Raw genomic sequence first — 19,101 nt, forward strand, 5'->3', positions numbered from 1 at the left:
CTTTTTTAAAAAGTGGAGTTACATTAGCCACCCTCCAATCCTCAGGAACTAGTCCAGAATCTAAAGAGTTTTGAAAAATTGTCACTAATGCATCCACTATTTCTTGGGCTACTTCCTTAAGCACTCTGGGATGCAGACCATCTGGCCCTGGGGATTTATCTGCCTTTAATCCCTTCAATTTCCTAACACCACTTCCCTACTAACATGTATTTCCCTCGGTTCCTCCATCTCACTGGACCCTCTGTCCCCTACTATTTCCGGAAGATTATTTATGTCCTCCTTAGTGAAGACAGAACCAAAGTAATTATTCAATTGGTCTGCCATGTCCTTGCTCCCCATAATCAATTCAGCTGTTTCTGTCTGTAGGGGACCTACATTTGTCTTAACCAATCTTTTTCTTTTCACATATCTATAAAAGCTTTTACAGTGCCCTGACTAATCAAGGACCTATCAACCTCGACATTAAATACACCCAATGACCTAGCTTCCACAGTTGTCTGTGGCATGAATTCAGAGTCACCAACCTCTGGCTAAAGAAATTCCTCCTCAGAACCATTCTAAATGGATGTCCCTCTGTTCTAATGCTGTGCCTTCTGGTCCTAGATTCCCCCACCATAAGAAACATCCTTTCCACATCCACTCTATCAAGGCCGTTAAGTATTTGGTAGCTTTCAATGAGATCCTCTCCAATGTTCCTTAATTCCATCAAGTAAAGGTCCACAGCTATCAATCACTCTTCACATGACTATTCGTTCAATCCCATAATCATTCTCGTTAACCTCCTTTAAACCCTCTACAATGTCAGTGCATTCTTTCTCAAATAAGGAACCCAAAACTCCTTAAAATACTTCAAGTGAGGCCCCCCAGTGTGTTAAAAAGGCTCAAGATTACAGCCCAACTCCCCAAATCTTCCTCCGCTACATTGACAACTGCATTGGTGCTGCTTCCTGTATCCATGCTGAGCTCATCAATTTCATCAATTTTGCCCCTAACTTCAACCCTGCCCTTAAATTCACTTGGTCCACTTCAGACACCATCTTCCTCTTTCTTGACTTTTCCTTCTCCATCTCTGGAGTCAAACTGCCAAGCAATGTCTATCTTTTATAAACCTATCGATTCTTACGGGTATCTTAACTATACTTCTCCCCACCCATCTCCTGTAAAAATGCTACTCTCTTTACTCAGCCTCTTTGCACTAAACTCCCTCCCAGCACTTATCCCTGCAAGCAGCCTTTCTGCTACACCTGCCCATTCACCTGCCCCTTCAGCTCTATTCAGGGCCACAGACAGTCCTTCCAGGTGAGGCAACCCTTCACCTGCAAACATGCTGGCATGTCTATTGTCTCTGGTGCTCCCGATACAGCATCTTCTACAGTGGTGAGACTTGTGATAAACTGGGGGACAGCTTTGTCAAGCATCTCTGCTCCATCAGCAAAGAGCAGGACTTCCCGGTGGGTGGCCAAACATTTTAATTCTGATTCCAATCCCATTCTGATGTGTTGATCTATTGCAACCTCTTGTGCCAAGATGAGGACACCCTTGGGGTGGAGGAGCAACATCTTATATTCCATCTAGGTAACCTCCAACCTCATTGCCTGAAGATTGATTTCTCCTTCTGGTACAAATATTCACCCCTTCCCTCTTCTTCTGTTTGACTCTCAGTCCTTTTACTTCTTCTCACCTGCCTATCACCTCCTCCTGGGTCCCCTCCACCTTCCCTTTCTCCTATAGCCCACTCTTCTCTCCTATCGGGTTCCTTCATCTCCAGCTCTTTATCTTTCCAACCCACCTGGCTTCAACTATCACCTAACAATCCTCCTTCTCCTCCCCCTACCTTTCTATTCTGGCGTCTTCTCCCTTCCTTTTCAGTCCTAAAGAAGGGTTTCAAACCAAAATGTTGACTGTCTATTCATTTCCCTAGATGCTGCCTAAACTGCCGGGATCCTCCAGCATCTTGTGTGTGTTGCTCAGCATTACATCCTTACTTTTGTATTCTAGTCCTCTCAAAAGAAAAGCTAACATTGTGTTTGCCTTCCTCACCACCGACTCAACCTGCAAGTTAACCTTTGGGGAATCCTGGATGCCTTTGCACCTTTGATTTTTGAATTTTCTCTCCATTTAGAAAATAGTCTGTGCTTGTATTCCTTCTACCAAAATGCATGACCAAACACTTCACCACACTGTATTCCATCTGCCACTTCTTTGCTTAATCTGTCCAAGTCCTGCTGCAGCCTCGCTGCGTCCTCAGTACCAACAGCCCCTCCACCTATCTTCATACTGTCCACAAAGTTGGCCACAAACCATCTGTCATCAAAATTGTTGACATACCATTTTAAAAGGAGCAGTCCCATCACCGATCCCGTCACCGGCAACCCAGGAGAAAAGGCTCCCTTTATTTCCACTTTTTGCCTCCTGCCAATCCGCTGCTGCTTTATCCACGTTAGACCCTTTCCTGTAACAACATGGACTCATAGCTTGTTAAGCAGCCTCATGTGCGGCACCGTGTCAAATGCATTCCAAAAATCCAAGTACACACCATCCACTGAGTCTGTCTGTCCTGCTTGTTATTTCCTCAAAGAATTCTAACAGGTTTGTCAGGCAAGATTTTGACTTAGGGAAACTATGCTGACTTTGGCCTATTTTACCAAGAATGCAAAAACCACATCCTTAACAACTGACTCTAACATCTTCCCAATAATTGAGCGCGAACACGAGGAATTCTGCAGATGCTGGAAATTCAAGCAACACACATCAAAGTTGCTGGTGAACGCAGCAGGCCAGGCAGCATCTCTAGGAAGAGGTACAGTCGACGTTTCAGGCCAAGACCCTTTGTCAGGACTAACGAAGGTCTATAATTTCCTTTCAACACACACAGAATAGGAGGAACTCAGCAGCACAGGCAGCATCTATGGAAAAGAGTAAACAGTTTCGGGCTGAGACCCTTCCTCAGGCATGTAAGTGGCAAATAAAGACAATCCTTGATAGATAGAATGATGGAAGGATAGAAGCACCCATAAATAGGTGGATTGGAGGATAGACAGAATGATAGAATGAGAGATAGAACAATGTATAGGGACTGATTGTAGACTTCAGAAGAGAGAAACCAGAGGTACGAGTCCTCATCAGAGGTGGAAGGGGTCAGTAATTTTAAATTCCTGGGTGTTATTACTTGGGAGGACCTGTCCTGGGCCCAGCAGACAAGTGCAATTACCAACAAACCAAGAAAGTTTGCAGAGATTCAGCATGACATTGAAAATTTTGACAAATTTATTTAGAAGTGTATTAAAAATTGTATTGACTGGCTGCATTATGGCCTGGTATGGGAACACCAATACGTTTCGGTGGAAAATCTGACAAAAGGGAGTGGATTTGGCCCAGTGAGTGATGGGTAAAGCCCTCCCTACCATTGAGAAAGTCTACTTGAAACACTGTCATAGGAAAGCAGCATCCAACATCAAAGAATATCACCACTCAGGCCATGCTCTTTTCTCGGGCTGCCATCAGGTATAAGGTGCAGAAACCTCAGGACTTGCACCACCAGGTTCAAGAACAGTTACCATGTCTCAGCATTCTGGCTTTTGAAAAAAAAGGGGGATAACTACACTCACCTGCCCATCTGTTGAGAAGTTGCCGCAGCCAATGATCTTACTTTAAGGACTCTATCTTGTTATTGCGTGCTCTTGTTATTTATTGCTATTTATTTATAATTGCATTTGCAATTTGTCGTCTTCTACACGCTACTTGATCTTTCATTGATCCCATTTACAGTTTCTATTCTATAGATTTGCTGAGTATGCCCACAGGAAAAGAAGGATCTCAAGGTCCTATGTGGTGACATACATGTACTCTGAAAATAAAATTTACCTTGAGCTTTGAACTATACAGAACAATGGTTAGATAGATGGATGGAGCCAAAGAAGAGTAGTGAGGTTGTATTTAGTGGATATGGTGCAGTCCATCACAGGTAAATCCCTCCCCACCATTGAGCACAATTACACAAAGCAGCATCCATCATTGGGGACCCCCACCACCCAGCTCAGGCTCTCTTCTCACTGCTGTCACCAGGAAGAAGGTCCGGGTGTCTCAGGACTCACACCACCAGGTTCAGAAACAGTAATATTACTCCTCAGTCATCAGGCTCTTGAACCAAAGGGGATAACTTCACTTACCCCATCACCGAACTATTTCCACAACCCGTGAAATCACTTTCAAGGACTCTTCATCTCATGCTCTTGATATTTATTGCTTATTATTATTATTATTATTTCTTTCTTTTTGTATTTGCAGTGTGTTGCCTTTGCACACTGGTTGTCTGCCCTGTTGGTGCGGTTGTTCATTGATTCTGTTATGGATTTATTGAGTATGCCCGCAAGAAAATGAAATGAAAAGAAAGTGACATATATGAACTTCGATCGTAAATTTACTTTGAACATTTGGTGGGTTGGTGGACCGTTCAGAAATCTGATGCCAAATTCCCATTTAAATTGCCCTCTCAAAACTTAAATCCTCTGGTATTTAGTTCCCCGGGAGCAGATCTGTCAGCATTCAATCAATTGACGCCCTTCATGATTTCACCTCCTCCAAACGTTCTCCTGTGCTCCAGAGCATTCACTCCATCAAAAGTCCTCATTAATTCTGTAATCCCTCCATTACGACATCATCCTTTCTGACAGAGCCCTCCACACCACTACAGCGAGCCTGCCCCGAGAAAGCGGCAGTGTCGTCTAGGACCCCCACATCTACACCATGATGTTTCCTCGCTACTGACATCGGGCGGGAGGTACAGGAGCCTCAGGACCCACACCACCAGCTTCAGGATCAGCTACCTTTCAACCAACACACATAACTGCACAGTTTGTACAATTGCAAAACATCTTCTTATGCACATCGGTTGTTTGGCATGTCTCCGTGCGAAGCTTTTCATTGATTCTATCGCGTTTCTTTGTATCCACTGTGAACGCCTGAAGGAAAATGAATTTTAACGTTGTCTACGTCCTTTGATAATGAATGTACTTGGAACTTTGACGTTTATTATCTATAGAAAGCTTGAAGGTTTCTAACCTGGAGGGCCACGCGTGAGAAGTGGGAGGTGGGATTGCGAAGTCTTCTCGCACCCTCTCAAGTACAGTACCGGGAACACCAGTTTAGTGACTTCCACTAAAGTGGAGATGTGCCTGCTCGCCTGACACTCCCATTCCATCAACCCACACACGTTTTCTCATTGACACATATATTTTTTTTGTTTAACCGCCCGCAGTTCGTTTAACATCGGGGCGTATTGCAACCTGCCGAGCCGCGTATTCACCATTAACGCAAGAACAGCCAGGCGAAAATCAGATCAGCCAAGAAAATCGAGGACTGTCACGACAGAAAACTACACACGGATTTAACACACGCGCAGTCCCTTGTGATACAAAGTTACTCGAGAGAGACACAAAAGTTACCTTAACAAGATGAATTTTACGTACCACATACTGCAGACTTCCCAAATACCCAAGGATAGGTCAAGAATCACATCCACCGGGGATAATTGGAGAGAGAAGCGCGGGCGTTAAAGAGAAGTTTCTCCCTGTTCTTGCTGCTTTTGATCTCTTCCATTGAAAGTCACTATACTCTCCGAAAGATCTCACAGACGTACAAAGAACACAACGTGCGTCTATCAAATGTCGCTCCTGTCCGCGGTTCTGTAGGGTGGCGTCATGGGGCAGGCGTGGCCTTGGAAGCCCCCTCCCTTTTTTATTTCTGCTCCCTCAGCTTCTCGCCGGAGTAACATTACATTGCTCGCATCAGATTTCATCTCGCACTCTGGCGGTTGTGAAATAACCTCGAGATCTCCGAGCTAATTAGTTACATTTCCCCACTCTGTCGAAACTCCAGCCGAGATAAGCTGGGGGAAAGAAGGAGCAGTAATGAGGCCGTTCAGCCCATCACGACTGCTCCACCATTCAACACTTCATTCTCCTGTACTCCTGGCCCTCCTTTTAGCCGGAAGGATTTTTATTTCTGCAAACCAATTCCCCTTTGCGCTCTTTAAATTAGGTAAAATTATTTCCTCTTAAGAAACTGTGAAGTTCTAAAGTTTTCAGTTAATGACCCTTTTATTAACTAGCACACGGAAGCGGAGGGATGATTGACAAGTGTTCAGTTTCTGGGCGGGACATAACTCGCCACTGGCAACTCTAGTTCTGTGCCCAGATTCAATTTTCCCCGGACAAGCGGCGTCATTTGCCGCTGGGATAGTCGATTATCATCGGGCAGAAGATACAAAGTCTTGAAAGCACGTATCATAGACTCAAGGACAGCTTCTACCCTGCTGTTATCAGACTGTTGAACAGTTCTCTGGTACCATAAAATGGACTTTTGGAACTCACGATCTTCTTCGTTGTGGCCTTGCACGTTATAGTCTACCTTTACTGTTCTTTCTCTGTAACTGTAACAAGTCACAAATCATAGAACACAACAGCACAGAAACAGGCCTTTTGGCCCATCTAGTCCGTGCCGAACTATTATGCTACCTAGTCCCATTGACCTTCGCAGGGATCATAGCTCTCCATACCCTTCACATCCATGTACCTATCCGAGTTTCTTCTAAACGTTGAAATTGAACCCGTATCCACCACGTGCACCAGCTTGTTCCACACTCTCACCATCCTCTGAATGAAGTTCCCCCTCATGTTCCTCTTAAACATTTCTCCTTTCACCCTTAACCAATGACATCTAGCTCTAGCCTCACCCAAATTCAGTGGGAAAAGCCTGCTTGCATTTACCCTGTTCGTCATCATCATCATTATGTGCCACGTCGTTTGGCATGTGGCAAAATTTTTCTACAGAAATAGTTTGCCACTGTCTTCTTTACAAGTCCGGTGAGCTCAGCCATTAACAATACTCTTCAGAGATTTTCTGCCTGGCGTCGCTGGGCACAAAACCAGGGCTTGCGATGTGCACCAGCCGCTCATACGACCATCCGCCACCTGCTCCCATGACTTCAAGTGGCCCTGATCGCGGGGCTAGGCAGGTGCTACACCCTGCCCAAAGGTGATCTATAGGCTAGTGGAGGAAAGGAGCACCTTAAACCTCCTTTGGTAGGGATGTATCTGCACTCTGCCACCCTGTCTAAAACCCTACTTTATGCCTGATCGTTCTGCAGTCTGTTACTGTTTTGCCTTGTGCTACCTCAGATCACTAATGCAATGAAATGTTATGTACTGATGACATGCAGAACAGAGTTTTTCATTGTACCTCGATACATATGAGAGTCATTTACTAATTCATATCAATTTTAAAATCTTTCCAGGACTGGAGGACTTGAGTTATAAGAAGCTGAACAGACAGGGACTGTTTTCCCTGGACTGCAGGAAGCTGAGGGCTAAGGGGTGACCTTACAGAGTTTCATAACATAATGGGGTGCATAGTTAAGGTCACAGATTCCTCTCCCCTTATACAGAAGAGTCTACGACTGGAGGACATGGGTTTAATGTGAGGGGGAAACACTTATAGGGGATTTGCAGGGGAGGATTTTCACACAGAGAGTGGTGTTGAGACCAATTCTTTCCCCGTTATATGTCAATGATTTGGATGAAGGAATTGATGGCTTTGTGCTCAAGTTTGCAGAAGATACAAAGATAGGTGGAGGGGCAGGTTGTGTTAAAGAAGCAGGGAGTCTGCAGAAGATCCTAGATAGATAATGTGTATGGGCAAAGAAGTGGCAGATAGATCATAGTGTAGGGAAGTGCACGGTCATGCAATTTGGTAGAAGGAATAAGCTCTTCCTTCTACTCCCTATTTTCTAAGTGGGAAGCAAATGGAGAAATCATAGGAGGCCAAGTCATTGGGAATATGTAAAATGGAAGTTCATTGGTTTTTTATGAGTAAGGATGTCAAAGGTTACAGGAAAAAGGCAGGAAAATGAAGTTGAGAGGGATAATAAATTAGTCAGGATGGAACAGTGGAGCAGACTTGATGGGCCAAATGGCCTAATTCTGACCCTATGTCTTATGGTTTTATGGCATACAGAATGAGCTGCCAGAGAAGTGGTAGATGCTGGGCCCAGCATGCAGTACAATTATGAAAACATGGTAATGTCTCTATTTGCTCAGAAATTTGTGAAGATTCAGCATGACATCTAATACTTCGACAAACTACAATAGGTGTGTGACGGAGAGTATATTAGTCATAGTCATAGTCATACTTCATTGATCCCGAGGGAAATTTGGTTTCATTACAGTTGCACCAACCAAGAACAGAGTATAAATATAGTCATATAAAACCATAAATAATTAAATAATAATATGTAAATTATGCCAGGAAATAAGTCCAGGACCAGCCTATTGGCTCAGGGTGTCTGACCCTCCAAGGGAGGAGTTGTAAAGTTTGATGGCCACAGGCAGGAATGACTTCCTATGACACTCTGTGTTGCATCTCGGTGGAATGAAATTGACTGGTTGCATCATGGTGTGGTATGGAAACACCAAAGCTGTTGAACAGAAAATCCTACAAAAAGTAGTGAATACAGCCTAATCCAGCATAGGTAAAAGACTCACCCTTTTTGAGCACATCTATACAGTGAACTGTTGCAGGAAAGCCACAAGGATCATCAGAGATGCCCACAGCCTATGACATGCTCTCTTCTCACTGCTGCCATCAGGAAGAAGGTACAGGAGCCTCAGACCTCACACTACTGGTTTCAGGAACAGCTATTATCCCCCAACCATCAGGTTCATGAACCAATGGGGATAACTTCATTTAACTTCACTTGCCCCGTCACTGAACTATTCCCACAACACATGGACTCACTTTCAAGGACTCTTCATCTCATGTCCTTGATATTTATTGTCTATTTACAGTATTGTGCCAAAGTCTTAGGATGCTAAGGTTTTTGCACAGTACTATATTTGTCAATGTGGAGCAGAGGGCAAGTTTGTAAATCTGGTAGGAGCAAAGGATGTTGGGAAAGGTGAGGGCAGAGCACCACGGGATAGTTGTGGAACAGGCAGCAGAGAAGTGTCAGGGATGGCAAGTCAAGTCAAGTTACTTTTTATTGTCATCTCGACCATAGCTGCTGGTACAGTACACAGTAAAAATGAGACAAGACCATGGTGCTACATGAACAATACAAAAACTACACTGAACTACATAAAACTACACTAGACTACAGGCCTACCCAGGACTGCATAAATTGCACAAAACAGTGCAGGCATTACAATAAATAATAAACAAGACAATAGGCACAGTAGAGGGCAGTAGGTTGGTGTCAGTCCAGGCTCTGGGTGTTGAGGAGTCTGATGGCTTGGGGGAAGAAACTGTTACATAGTCTGGTCGTGAGAGCCCGAATACTTCGGTGCCTTTTGCCAGATGGCAGGAGGGAGAAGAGTTTGTATGAGGGGTGCATGGGGTCCTTCATAATGCTGTTTGCCTTACGGATGCAGTGTGTGGAGTAAATGTCGGTAATGGCGGGAAAGGAGACCCCGATGATCTTCTCAGCTGACCTCACTATCCGCTGCAGGGTCTTGCAATCCGAGATGGTGCAATTCCTGAACAAGGCCGTGATGCAGCTGCTCAGGATGTTCTCTGTACAACCTCTGTAGAATGTGGTGAAGATGAGGGGTGGAAGATGGACTTTCCTCAGCCTCCGCAGAAAGTAGAGACGCTGCTGGGCTTTCTTTGCTATGGAGCTGGTGTTGAGGGACCAGGTGAGATTCTCCGCCAGGTGAAAACCAAAAAATTTGGTGCTCTTAACGATCTCTACGGAGGAGTCATCAATGTTCAGCGGAGAGTGGTCGCTCCGTGTCCTCCTGAAGTCAACAACCATCTCTTTTGGGGGCACAGTGGCAGCACACCCAGCCCTGAGACACCAGACAAGGTCATTTGATTCCAAACAACTGGTTTATTTCCTCAAGAAAATGAAACTCAGGGTTGTACATGGTGACATATACGTACTTTGATAGTAAATTAACTTGAACTTTGAAATCTGACTGTTTATAAGATATGTGGACAGGTACAAGGGTTGCAATGATTGAGAAGAATATGGTGTAAAAGCTGACAAATGGGACTAGGTCAGGTAAGCAGTTGTGTTCGCCAGGAAAAGTTGGGGCAAAGGGGCTGTCTTTGTAACTTGAAGGTTCTGTATGGGGACAGTATCACTGCTGATAGTAGAACCAACAAAACTTCCTGCCTGAGGAGATGACGGTGGAATTAGATTCTATGTTTCACAGGCACCTTAGACAGGCATTTAAAGAGGCAGGTTGTAGAGGGAAAAAATTCCCTCCCCCTCCCCTCTTCTTCTACTCCCCACTCTGGCCTCTTACCTCTTCTCACCTGCCTATCACTTCACCCTGGGTTCTCTCCTCCTTCCCGTTCTCCCATGATCTACTCTCCTCTTTTATCAGATTCCTTCCTCTCCATCTCTTTACTTTTCCCACCCACCAGGCTTCACTTATCGCCCTCTAGCTATCCTCCCTCCTCACCCTTTTCATTCCGGCATTTTCCCCTTCCATTCCAGTCCTGAAGAAGGGCTTCGGCCTGAAGCGTTGCCTGTTTATTCATTTCCATAGATGTTGCCTGACCTGCTGAGATCCTCCAGCGTTTTGTGTGTGTCACCAAGGTGTCACTGAGATATGGTTTGAATATTGATGAATGGGCTTCGTGTAGATGGGGAAAATGGTCAGCATTGAGTCGATGGGCCAAAGGGCCTGTTTCTGTGCGGTACAACTCTGGCACTCTGTGACACTCCTCTCCCTCCTCAGCTGTGGCTCCATTAGTTGTGAGCACTCTGTTTCCGAGCCAGGTTCAAATTTTGCTCCTTGACCCACTAAGTCAAAAGGTGTACAAGCAGGCCTTTCGGCCCACTGTGTCTATACTGACCTATCTACATTAATACCTGTACCATTAAAGTTACCCTCAACTCATAAGGTGACTTTCCAAGGTGATCTTGTTGTGTTGTAGATCCCGCCTTTGAATAATTTTAAGCCAGCTAATAGATTCCATGACAGTAAGTGTTCTTTGTGCTCTCCTGACCAATTTATCAGCATATCCCTCAACCAAAATGGATGATCTGGTGACCATCACTGTGATACTTACGGGAATTGCTGTACCCTGGCGGGCTTGGCTATTTCTGCCTTGCACCAGTAACATTCCTTCAAGAAAACTTAATGGTCATGAGACGCTTGCAATCTGGAATGTCATCTGCACAGCAACAAAAACAAGCACCATGGAGTAGTTGAAAATTCACTGCAGCATCTCTGGGGATACTTCTAGCTGCTTGAATTCCAGCCTCTGAAGTTGTTTGCTCAGTTTTCTTGGTGAGGTTTTTGTGTTGGCTGGTGTTGTTTCCACCCAAATGACCTCATCTAAGTGACACCCCTGCAATGAAGACTTTTAGACCCAGTGACCTGAATATTACCAGAAGCAGTGGAAAGGTTGATATTCATACATGCTGTAGGCTCAGCAACAGGGCTGGACTCTATAAATCTCTCTCTCTCTCTCTCTCTCCCTCTCTCTCTCTCTCTCTCTCTGTCTCTCGCTCTCACTTTTTCTCTTCTTTCTTCCTCCTTTCTCTCCTCGTTGTCTCGCTTTCTCTCTCCAGAGCTGTTGTCTTTCTCCTTCTAATCTTTTTTCCCTTCTTCTCTCTTTCTATGATTCTTACTCCTCTTTCTCGCTCCTGTTTCACTCCTCTCTTTCTTTCTCTCCTTCTAATTATCTTCTTAACTTTCTTATCACTCTTCTTCATGCACCTGGCCCTGACACACCTGAAAACAAGGATACTAATGTCAGAACGCTGTTTCTAGATTTCAGTTCGGCGTTCAACACTATTGTCCCACAGAGCATGATGAGCAAAGGTGAGAAGGTGGCATCCATCATTAAGGACCCTCACTATCCGGGACATGCCCTGTTCTCAGTACAAGCATCAGGGAGGAGGTACAGGAGCCTGAAGACCCACAGATACCTCTTCTTCCCCTCCACCAGCAAATGGCAGAAAGCTAATGGCATGCTGGCCTTCATAACAAGGAGAATTGAGTATAAGAGCAAAGAGGTCCTTCTGCAGCTGTACAGGGCCCTGGTGAGACCACACTTGGAGTACTGTGTGCAGTTTTGGTCTCCAAATTTGAGGAAGGACATTCTTGCTATTGAGGGAGTGCAGTGTAGGTTCACAAGGTTAATTCCCAGGATGGCAGGACTGTCATATGTCAAAAGATTGGAGCGACTGGGCTTGTATACTCTGGAATTTAGAAGGCTGAGAGGGGATCTTATTGAAACATATAAGATTATTAAGGGGTTGGGCATGCTGGAGGCAGGAAGCATGTTCCCGCTGATGGGTGAGTCCAGAACCAGAGGCCACAGTTTAAGAATAAGGGGTAGGCCATTTAGAACGGAGTTGAGGAAAAACTTTTTCACCCAGAGAGTGGTGGATATATGGAATGCTCTGCCCCAGAAGGCTGTGGAGGCCAAGTCTCTGGATGCTTTCAAGAAAGAGATGGATAGAGCTCTTAAAGATAGCGGAATCAAAGGTTATGGGGATAAGGTAGGAACTGGATACTGATTGTGGATGATCAGCCATGATCACAGTGGAATGGCGGTGCTGGCTTGAAGGGCCAAATGGCCTACTCCTGCACCTATTGTCTATTATCTATAAATCTCTGAAGGTAATTAATATTATCTTATTATTCCTTCTTTTTGCACTATTTATTTATTTTGTAACATTTTGTCATTTTATGTCTTTGCACTGCGCTACTACCAAGATAAAGCAATTTCATGTCACGTAAGTCCATTCATTCGTTATGTACCGTGTCGTATGACATGGATGATCGTCGTCCTTTCGTGACCATGATTGAGCTTGGCAAACTTTTCTACCGAAGTGGTTTGCCATTGTCTTCTTCTGGGCAGTGTCTTTACAAGACAGTGACCCCAGCTATTATCAAGAATGCTTAGAGATTGTCTGCCTGGTGTCAGTGGTCGCATTACCAGGACTTGTGATACAACCATCCGCCGCCAGCTCCCATGGCCTCAGATGATCCTGACTGGGGTGCTAAGCAGGTGCTACCCCTGCAGGTCAGCAGAGGGAAGGAGCACCTTACATCCTGCTTTGGTAGAGACATATCTCCACCCCGTCACTGTCACATAAGACAGTGATAATAAATCAGATCCAATTCAATTACAAGATCACGCATGTGCTTGTGTTAAGTCAAAGTCACCCTAATTTTCACCTTCCTCGCGTCAGGATCAGTCCACCCACAGCTGCTAATGCACGTCACGTATCACAGTGAGGTGATCGCTACTGCAACAAGGGGGACATTGATGCTCCCGGCTCCACTGGAATGGATTTAATTTACTCACTTGCTGCTGGAAACAGAAGCAGGCAGAGAGAGCTTGGGCATTCAGTGACCCCGCCCATACCCACTCTGGCATCTCCCAGGCTGACTAAAATCAAGGACATCCCTCCCAGTAATCTGAGAGCACGCCTCCAGCCTTCAGGCAGCATGGACATATCCACCAGAGTTAGCAAAACATCCCAGTTAATGTAAGGGTGTCAGGAGTGTGTTGTGGGTGTGGTGTTCAGGGGCTGACTCATGAGATCTCAGGATTGCGTTACATGAGGAAACCTGGAGCAGAAATAGAATCAGGACTGCTAACTCTGATATATCTTGTGACTTTTTATTTTGTTTTGCAGCAGCAGTACAGTGTAAAGACACAAATTATTCTGTTCCAAAATAAAATAGTACAAACTAAAGGAATAACGAGGTAGTGTTCACGAGTTCATGGACTGTTCAGAAATCTTATGGCGGAGAGGGAAAAATTATTTCTGATTCATTAAGTCTGGGCCTTCAGGCTTCTGTACACCCTCCCTGATGTAGTAATAAGAGAATGGTGTGGCCCTCAGTAATGAATGTCGCCTTCTTGAAGGCATCCTCGTTGGTGGGAAGGGATGGAGCTGGCTGACTCTATAAGACTTGTGCATCGGACCCCCCATGCAACTAGTCAGAACGACCTCTCATACTCATTGTGGAAGTTTTGGTGATGTACCGAAACTTCTCAAACTCCTACTGAAGTTAAGCAGCTAGCGTGCTTTCTTCATAATTGCATCAAAATGGTGAGCCTAGAATAGACCCTCAGAGATGCGGACACCAGGGGACTCGAAGCTGCTCACTCTTTCCACTGCTGATCCCTTGATGAGGACTGGTGCGTGTTCTCCCAACTTCTGCGTCCTGAGGTCCGCGCTCAATTCGTTAGTGCCTCTGACACTGAGTGCGAGGTTGTTATTGTGACACCACTCAACCGGCCAGTCTACCTCATTCCTAAACACAAAATACTCTGCAGATGCTGGGGTCAAAGCAACACTCACAACACGCTGGAGGAACTCAGCAGGTCGGGCAGCATCCGTGGAAATGATAAGTCAACATTTCGGGCCGGAACCCCTTGTCAGGACTGTAGAGGGAAGGAGCAGAGGCCCTATAAAGAAGGTGGGGGGAGGGTGGGAAGGAGAAGGCTGGTAGGTTCCAGGTGAAAAACCAGTAAGGGGAAAGATAAAGGGGTTAGGGAGGGGAAGCAGGGAGGTGATAGGCAGGAAAGGTGAAGAAGGAATAGGGGAAAACATAATGGGTAGTAGAAGGAGGCGGAACCATGAGGGAGGTGATAGGCACCTGGGGGAGGGGACAGAGTGACATAGGGATAGAGGAAGCGGGGGGGAGGGAATTACTGGAAGTTGGGGAATTCCAACTTCCTCATTCCTGTAAGTCTCGTCATTGCCATCTGAGATGCTACCAACAACAGTGGTGCCATCAGTGAATTCATAGATGCCCTTGAGCTGAGCTTAGCTGCATAATCATGCGTGTAGAGGGAGTGGAACAGGGGACTGAGTGCACATTGTTGAGGTGTGCCAGTGTTGATTGTCAGTGAGGAGTAGATGTTCTTTTCTATCAACACAGACAGTGGTCTCCTGGTGATGAAGTCCAGGATCCTGTTGTAGAGAGGATCCTGTTAAAGGCCCAGCTTTTGAAGCTTGTTGATTAGTACTGAGGGGATGATGGTGTTGGATAATGTCATTGATAAGCAATATTCTGATGGGAATGCTTCTTCAGTGGACTGATAACTAATTTACTTTTTAATAGCATTTTAAACTAGAATGCTATTAATTTAGGGAGATATAGGCCAACACTTAAAATGCAAAACATTACCAAGGATAGAGGTTAGAAAGGTAAAGGCTATTTGGTCCACAGGACTTATACTGGCCATCAAACATCCATTTATACTAATCCTATTGTAATTCTATAACATTTTCGCCACATTCTCATTAACCTTGTATTACCTATCTCCACCCAAATTCAACCATTTACCTATAATTAGTGGCTGCAAAACCTGCTGTTCATGGTTTTCTGCTGCTGTAGCCCACTCATTTCGAGGTTCAATGTGTTGCACATTCAGAGATGCTCTTCTGCACACCACTGTTGTTCCACTTGGTTATTTGAGTTACTGAGTATTCCCGTCAGCTCGAACTTGTCTGGCCATTCCCCTCTGACCTGTCACATTAACGAGGCACTTCTGCCCACAGAACTGCTGCTCACTGGATACTTTTTTGTTTTTATTACACCAGGGGCAATTTACAGAGACCATTTAGTTTACTAACCCGCGCGTCTTTCAGGTGTTGGGGGATATGGAGCACCAGTATCTGTCTCCCAGCTTGAAAAGTCGAACAGTAGAAGGCATGCATTGAAGGTGAGAGAGGGTATTGAAGTTCACAGGACATCTTTTGACACAGAGAGTGGTGTCTGCATGGAAGACACTGCCAAATATGACGGTGGAGGCAAATATTTTATTTTATTTACTTTTATTTATCTAGAGATACAACACGGACAGACCCTTCCAGCCCAATGAGCCGTGTCGCCCAACAAGTGACTGATTTAATCCTGACCTAATTACAGGGCAATTTACAATGACCAATTAAGCTAATAACCATTATGTCTTTGGACCGTGGAGGAACCTGGAGGAAACCCGCGTGCTCACGGGAAGAACGTTCAGACTCCTCACAGGTGGAGCCAGAATTGAACTCTGAACCCTGGAACACCCCGAACTGCTCGGTCGAGATGCCTACAAAGGGTGAAGCCCACAAAGGAATGCAATGGATGACCTTCAGAGCATCTTAGATAGGCTCATGAATATACAGAGAATAGAGGGATATGGACTTGTGCAGGCAGAAGGGATGTCTAGTTGGCTTTTAATTGCAAGTTTAATTAGATTGACACAACATCGTCCCCTGAAGAGACTTTTCTGTGTTCAGCATTTAAACATTTATTGTTCAGCAGTCTATTTCTTTGCACAAATCAGATTCTACCTCTGCTTAGACATCAACCACAACTCATTTCTTACTTACTGACTTACTCCCCATTACGCCACTGGCATTTAGGGCAGCAATGAAGGTCCTCCATCTCTGGCAGTGTTCATGGCTTCCTTCATCGTGACAGTAGCTTCCTTGCGGTTTTCACTACTGTCAGTTATGTGAGTCTCTGGTAGAGGCTCAGGAATACCATCACACTTAGATGTGGAAGGGTTCTTCAGTGCTGTTTCCATAACATTTCAGTTTGACCAGTCAGGGTTGTTAGCCTGGAAGACCGGTGGGTCACACTTAGTCTGTCCTCTACCCTTTGACCTGTTTGGCATGGGTGACCCAGCATAAAATGCTGACTCCAGCTGGTATAACTCACTGGCTCATTAAGGCATGCAAGCCTCTGAACCACGACAAAATTGTGATCCTTTTGGAGGACAACATTTCAGAACTACCTTATTAGGCAGTGGTCCCCAACCACCGGGCTGCGGACTTAACAGGCCACAAAGCATGTGCTACCGGGCCGCAAGGAAACAATATGATTTGGCGGTATGAAACAATATGAGTCAGCTGCACCTTTCCTCATTCCCTGTCACGCCCACTGTTGAACTTGAACGCATGCGAGGTCATCAGTCGGTCATTAACCTACAACTACTCGATGAGTGAAAAACAAACATCGCTTGCAAGTTTCTTTGGAAGAGGTGGTAAGGGACATAAAAGGCCTAATGATGATGATAACGTAGAGACAGCTGAGGCCAAGGCTGCAAAAAAAAAGAAAACTTCCTTCAACAGAAAATACGACGAGTCGTACATAAAATATGGCTTTATTGCGACGGGTGACTTTCATGCTCCAAGCCCCGTGTGTGATATTTGGAGACAAGCTGTCTAATGAGGCAATGAAGCCCTCAAAACTGCTTCGGCACATTGAGTCCAAGTACCCTGCACTTAAAGACAAACTCGTCGAGTTTTTTGAGCGGAAAAAACGTGAGCAAGCGGGACAGAAGCAAGTGCTGAGAGCCACCACCTCCACAAATGCTGCTGCTCTGAGAGCTTCATACTTACTGGCTAGCCGTATTGCTAAGGCTAAGAAGCCTTTCACCGTTGGTGAAGAATTGATTCTGCCTGCTGCCAAGGACATGTGCCATGAACTGTTGGGAGAAGCTTCAACGTTGTTGAAGTTATCAATCACATCAAAGCAAAAGCCCTTAACTCACGTCTGTTTGAGCAGCTTTGCGAGGAAATGGACAAATACCTTCTCTTACACACTGAAGTCAGGTGGCTATCAAGGGGTCGGGTTTTTGAGTTAAGAGGGCCGCTACAGAGATTTCTTTCAGGAAAAAGGTCACCACCGGCAGCACACTTCAGTGACGAGGAGTGGATAGAAAACTTGCTTATCTGTGTGACATCGTCAACCTGCTCAATGAACTCAGTTTGTCACTTCAGGGGAGAATGACAACTATCTTCAAGTTGGCAGATGAAGTGTCTGCTTTCAAAGCCAAACTGGAACTGTGGGGACAGCGAGTGGACAGGGGCATATTTGACATGTTCCCAACATTAGCTGGGATTTTGGGAGAACTACTGATGCTTCACCATCCTTCTCACAGTTGGTGCGCGATCACCCATCTTCGCTGTCGACGGAATTCGAGCATTACTTCTCAACCGCAAATGACCCAAGACATGCAAAGGAATGGGTCCGAGACCCATTTGTGAATGTCCCCCGTGAATAGTCCATGTCAGCGCGGGAAGAAGATCAACTCCTCGAGCTTGCAAATGATGGTGGGCTGAAAAGTATGTTAGACATAACATCTCTGCCGGCGTTCTGGATCAAAGTCAAGGCTGAATATCCTGAGATAGCCATGAAAGCACTGAAAACATTGCTTCCGTTTCCAACATCATACCTCTGCGAAGCGGCGTTTTCAGCAATGAATGCAATGAAAACTAAATTGCAGAATAGACTGGACATAAGGAACCCCCTTCGAGTATCGCTTTCTCCCACCACCCCTCGATGGCACCGTCTTGTTGCAGGGAAACAAGCCCAGGGCTCCCACTGATTCAGCGATATTGGTGTGTTGTAATGATTTTATATGTTCATACGAGGAAAATATGCACTGTGCGTTTAATATCCAAACGTTACTTAAAATGTTATGATGCTAATGACTTATAATTGACTTATCACTATATTCACGCGAGGAAAATATGCGCTGTGTGTTTAATATTAAATTCATTAGATAAACCCTTTTAGAAAAAAAATTGAGTGCATTAGCCAGTTATAAGTGACTTATAGCTGACTTATCACCTATATTCTGGTCGTGATTAACACCACCACCCCCAACCCCCCGTTGGCCAGTCCGCAAGAATATTGTCAATATTAAACCCGTCCACAGTGCAAAAAAGGTTGGGGACCCCTGTTATTAGGGCATGACGAGACGAAGGGTCTCAGCCCGAAACATCAACTGCACTTCTTCCTGTAGATGCTGTCTGGCCTGCTGCATTCCACCAGCATTTTGTGTGTGTTCCTTGAATTTCCAGCATCTGCAGATTTCCTCATGTTTGCGTTTAACTCACCCTTCCACATCTTCATCCAAAAATTACAATCAGACAAAGAATGAAAACAAAAGCTAGATCAGAGGCAAAACGATAATAAATATCTGGAAACCAGCATTAAAAGATAATAAGCAACACACATCAATGTTGCTGGTGAACGCAGCAGGCCAGGCAGCATCTCTAGGAAGAGGTGCAGTCTACATTTCAGGCCGAGACCCTTCGTCAGGATCTTGGTATAAGTTTAT

The 19,101-nt window shown here is 45.1% G+C and overlaps 1 protein-coding gene across 4 annotated transcripts in view; it reads right to left on the reverse strand.

The window, feature by feature from the left end:
• p2ry1 (purinergic receptor P2Y1) overlaps positions 1-19,101 on the reverse strand; it is a 122,391-nt gene that overhangs the window by 66,844 nt on the left and 36,446 nt on the right. Inside the window, exons 1-2 of one of the 4 annotated variants that reach the window (XM_072254928.1) lie at positions 5,469-5,685; positions 2,329-2,452 (exon numbers count right to left, since the gene is read on the reverse strand). The exons of 1 other annotated variant lie outside the window; for it this stretch is intronic. The gene's annotated coding sequence lies outside the window, so the exon portion shown is untranslated. Of the gene's footprint in view, positions 1-2,328; positions 2,453-5,468; positions 5,686-19,101 lie in introns of those variants that run through there. 2 more of the 4 variants (XM_072254931.1, XM_072254932.1) reach the window with 2 other exon arrangements.

Source organism: Mobula birostris, chromosome 4 (assembly GCF_030028105.1).
Source record: "Mobula birostris isolate sMobBir1 chromosome 4, sMobBir1.hap1, whole genome shotgun sequence".
NCBI classification, from domain to species: Eukaryota; Metazoa; Chordata; class Chondrichthyes; order Myliobatiformes; family Myliobatidae; genus Mobula; species Mobula birostris.